At 39.0% G+C, this 5,000-nt stretch overlaps 2 pseudogenes across 1 annotated transcript; both read right to left on the bottom strand.

Moving 5' to 3' along the window:
• Window positions 1-705: 705 nt before the first annotated feature.
• Window positions 706-1,527, bottom strand: LOC119571546 (annotated as a pseudogene).
• Window positions 1,528-4,147: 2,620 nt separating this feature from the next.
• On the bottom strand, window positions 4,148-4,957 carry LOC119571545 (annotated as a pseudogene). Its single transcript, XR_005228608.1, has 3 exons — window positions 4,949-4,957; window positions 4,504-4,702; window positions 4,148-4,415 (listed from the first exon to the last, which is right to left on the bottom strand). The product of XR_005228608.1 is annotated as a cuticle protein AM1159-like (transcript).
• Between the last annotated feature and the right edge of the window lie 43 nt (window positions 4,958-5,000).

The following is a 5,000-nucleotide window of genomic DNA, read 5'->3' on the forward strand; positions in this document are numbered from 1 at the left end:
ATACTTCTGTATGGAATTTATGAAAGTTTACCTGTTGTTTATTCATCTGACCAGCAACACAATTATTTAGTGATATTATTCTTGCCGCTGACCATGCATTGGTTATTCATTTATATTACATCTAATTATATTAACTCATATTACGTTCGTGAGCTTAAACATATGAATTGCCTAATCGTTACTACCCAAGCGTCAGTTGTCTAACTTAAAATTATTGTCTGACACTTCCCATTTCAGCAGAGTACTTACGCTGCTCTTGAAAGTGGGATTTGCCTAGATAAACCAGTGCAATATCAAGTATCAATTTCAAATTCAGCAGTTTAGGTTTGTCACCTGCGGTAATTTTTGACAGGTTACGTCTAAAATTGTTGCAGAAAACATATGCATATCTAGGAAAGCATAATCATCGTCATATTTTCGACACACATTAGATCGTTTGAACTTGGGAGATTTGGTAAGTAAATACAATGAAATCTGAAATGAAGTTAGTATGGAAATTGCTCATTTAAGGTGACTGTGCATACGCGACCTTCAAAGAAAGTAGGAATTCAGTGTCACTTTTCATTGGGTTACAGAAACGAAATTAACGAAAAAGTTTTCATTCGAAAAAAAAATTGAGTGTTTTCATATATACACATCCTGCTTTCTATTTGGAAAGGACTAAGATTCATGGGAACTTTTCATTTCGGTTACAGAAATATGTAGATTACAGGTATCTTTATTGAAACAATAACCTCAGACACCACACGTATATACATATCAGAGAATAGCAAGACGTAATATTCGATGAGGCTGAGTGCATTTATTCGAAGGTGATTCCGCTCGCCCGCTGTTCCTCAGCGATGCGAAGCGTTCGGGCACGTGGGCGGGCAGCGGCGGGGCAACGGGCAGGAGGTCGGACGAAGGCTGGTAACCGTTCTCGTCGGCGACGAAGCTGACTTCGGCGGTGCTTCCGTCGGGAAGAAGGAAGCTGCAACAATAGAAAGCAGTGTAGATACTGCAGCCCAAACTTTAGAGTTTGATATAAAATTCAATCTACAATTGTTTCTTCACTTTACCTGAATGAGCCCTGCATGTTGCTCTGGCCCTTTGACCCGGGACTGCCAATTTTGTTGGCCCTGATACCATTGCTCGTTTCGAAGGTGTACTGGAAGTTACCGTCGCCGTTGTCGGACCTCTCGTCCAAAACGGTCTCGGCCTGAGACTCGGGCGTCTGAGGACGGGCGAGGGCGAGGGCGGCCAGACAGGCGAAGACGATCTGTGGGCGAAGACAATTTTCCACTGAACATATTTTCAATATTTTAAAAACTCTCTTACTATACTTTTCAACTTTCTTGCATTGAAACACATATGCACACACGAAAAATACTTGTACGTGAGTGTATGAACGTCTGAGTTTGTGAAATAAAAGTCATTAAACTCGGTTCCACTCGGACTGCCTCTTAGCGCACCAACCCCGTCAAATGCAATGCCAGCAATGGCAAGGCAGGACGTGCATGCTGTACTCACCAGCTTCATGGTTGAAATGTGATGAAGCATGCCGTTGCAGCCGACGTTTATATAGTGGCGAGAGGCTCAGGAAGGTTAAGAGAAGAGAGAAAGGATCATGTATATTCTTTCCTCAGTCGAAAAGGGAGAAGTTTCTGAGGTATAACGAGATACTTTGTATTAGCAATAGTTTATGGAGTAAACTGATGAATAATAATGATAAATAATACAGAGGGAAATAATCCATATGTATCATAATAAAAATAGAAAACAGTTTCTTACAGACAAAGCGCATAAATAATTAACATTTAACTTTTTTCTCTAAACTAAAGAGGAATGGAAAGGGCTAATGGCGAACCATCACACGCTACCGGGGTAACGATACCAGAAAGTCGGAGAACCACAGATGTAGGATTAAGGGTAAGGAGTGTAGATTATGGAGATTTCATTTTCAGGTTTGGTTATGAGTAGAATTGAGTTAAGGAGTGATACATGGTAGTAGACTTTCGGGTTGTTTGAAGACTGATGAGATTATTGTCTACTTCCGGGGTAGATCAAGTGTAGTGAGGGTGGATACAGGAAGATTTTCGTTGTGTAGATTATGGAGATTTCAGAATAAATGAGGTTTGGTTATGAGTAGAATTGAGTTAAGGAGTGATACATGGTAGTAGACTTTTGGGTTCTTTTAATTAAGACTGATGAGATTACTGTCTACTTCTGGGGTAGATTAAGAGTAGTGAGGGTGGATAAAGGAAGATTTTAGTTGTAGATCAGCTGTCTTAAGGTAAATACTGTACATATTATAAAGCGGTTTCTTGTTATTGTGCAACCTCAGAATGTTGCCTGTTTGAAATATATGTGAATACATGAACTATGCATACACTAAAACAAATACAAGAAACAATAAGAGACAATTGTTAATTGGGATTAATCAAATATTTATTTGATACCTTACAGGTGCTTCTGCTTTACACTTACGTATATTTCGATACTAATCAGAAAAAGATTGAGTTTTTTTTCAACTGCCATCTCTAGCTATCTTTGTTAACCATCGAGTTTTGTATACAAAGCATATAGCTGGTCGTCAACTATTTTTTACGAGTATTTATTTTTTACTCACATATCTAGTTTTGCATATAAGCATTTGTATGAAAATATGCAGAGAAGTTTGACTTCTCAGAAATATGTATTTCTATCAAATCGCAAACAAAATATATGTTCATTTGTATCCGGCATCAAGGTAACTTTTTTTTTTAGCTTAAAGAAGAGCTTACACACTTATTCAGTATGATGTGCAGTGAAGAAGTACCTGTCGGAGGAAAAACATGTATTTTGGGGTCTTGTAATTAATGCCACATGATAAGAGAGAAGGCGAGCTGACAGGTCCAGATTTGCTCTTAAAACATTTCAGGATGTAGAATTCAATTTAAAAAATTGTAAACGAAGAAATAAAGAAAAAACTAAGCTTTCACATTCTCCGCTATGACAGACTACAGTATTTTCATTCTAAACTTTAATAACTTGGGTTTAGCTGACGGAAAGCATTTTGAAGACTACAGGACAGAATTGTTTAAAATGAGAACAAATTAGTGTCAAACTGTATCTTCACACTTATATGTATTTACACTATTCCATGACAAACTTGCCTAAAGCACCTCCGTTCTGATACTGAACACTTGATAGTCATGAAAATCATTCGGGTTTGCCTAAGTGTAATGTAACATAGTATGTGTCGTTAACAAAATAATCATCTAACCTATGCATGATATATGTAGTATAAATACAGATTCTAAATTCATGTCGTACACCGCATGGAATATTGTCATACTAGACACTAAATGTTGTATTTTCATAAATTAAAATGTTAGCACATTAAAGGCAGTTATTTGCATGTAGATAATAACCTATACTTCTGTATGGAATTTATGAAAGTTTACCTGTTGTTTATTCATCTGACCAGCAACATAATATTTAGTGATACCATTCTTGCTGCTGACCTTGCATTGATTCTTCTTCTTCTTCTTCAAGTGCCTTGTCCTTTTCAGGGCGTTGGCGATCATGGTTTTCCATCCTGTTCTGTCTGCTGATAACTTAAGCAGTTGATTATTTATTTATATTGCATCTAATTATATTAACTCAACTTATATTACGTTCGTGAGCTTAAATATGAGTTGCCTAATCGTTACTAACCAAGCGTCAGTTGTCTAACTTAAAAATTATTGTCTGACACTTCCCATTTCAACAGAGTACTTACGCTGCTCTTGAAAGTGGGATTTGCCTAGATAAGCCAGTGTAACACCAAATATTAATTTCAGCAGTTTAGGTTTGTCACCTGCGGTAATTTTTGACCGGTTACGTCTAGAATTGTTGTAGAAAACAAATGCTTATTTAGGAAAGCATAATCATCGTCATATTTTCGAACTCGGAGATTTGGTAAGTAAATACATATTGCTCATTTAAGGTGACTGCATACGCGACCTTCAAAGAAAGTAGGCATTCAGTGTCACTTTTCATTGAGTTACAGAAACGAAATTAACAAAAATGTTTTCATTCGAAAAAAAAAAACATTTGCGTGCTTTCATATATACACACATCCTGCTTTCTATTTTGAACGGACTAAGATTCATGGAACTTTCATTGCGGATACAGAAATATGTAGATTACAGGTATCTTTATTGAAACAATAACCTCAGACACTACACACGTATTTACATATCAGAAAATAGCAAGACGTAATATTCGATGAGGCTGAGTGCTTTTATTCGAAGGTGATTCCGCTCGCCCGCTGTTCCTCAGCGATGCGAAGCAGTTCGGGCACGTGGGCGGGCAGCGGCGGGGCAACGGGCAGGAGGTCGGACGAAGGCTGGTAACCGTTCTCGTCGGCGACGAAGCTGACTTCGGCGGTGCTTCCGTCGGGAAGAAGGAAGCTGCAACAATAGAAAGCAGTGTAGATACTGCAGCCCAAACTTTAGAGTTTGATATAAAATTCAATCTACAATTGTTTCTTCACTTTACCTGAATGAGCCCTGCATGTTTGCTCTGGCCCTTGGACCCGGGACTGCCAATTTTGTTGGCCCTAATACCATTGCTCGTTTCGAAGGTGTACTGGAAGTTACCGTCGCCGTTGTCGACCTCTCGTCCAAAACGGTCTCGGCCTGAGACTCGGCGTCTGAGGACGGGCGAGGGCGAGGGCGGCCAGACAGGCGAAGACGATCTGTGGGCGAAGACAATTTTCCACTGAACATATTTTCAATATGTTAAAAAATCTCTTACTATACTTTTCAACTTTCTTGCACATAACTACATACACGCGTAAAAACACATGCGTGTGAGTGTATGAACGTCTGACTGTGTGAAGAAACGTGATTAAACTCGGTTCCACTCAGATTGCTTGTTAGCGCACCAACCCCGCCAAATACAACGCCAGCAATGACAAGGCAGGACGTGCAGCTGTACTCACCAGCTTCATGGTTGTGTGCTGAATCCTGCGGTTGCAGCCGACGTTTATATAG

This window comes from Penaeus monodon, unplaced genomic scaffold (genome assembly GCF_015228065.2).
Source record: "Penaeus monodon isolate SGIC_2016 unplaced genomic scaffold, NSTDA_Pmon_1 PmonScaffold_6757, whole genome shotgun sequence".
In the NCBI taxonomy this organism is placed as follows: domain Eukaryota; kingdom Metazoa; phylum Arthropoda; class Malacostraca; order Decapoda; family Penaeidae; genus Penaeus; species Penaeus monodon.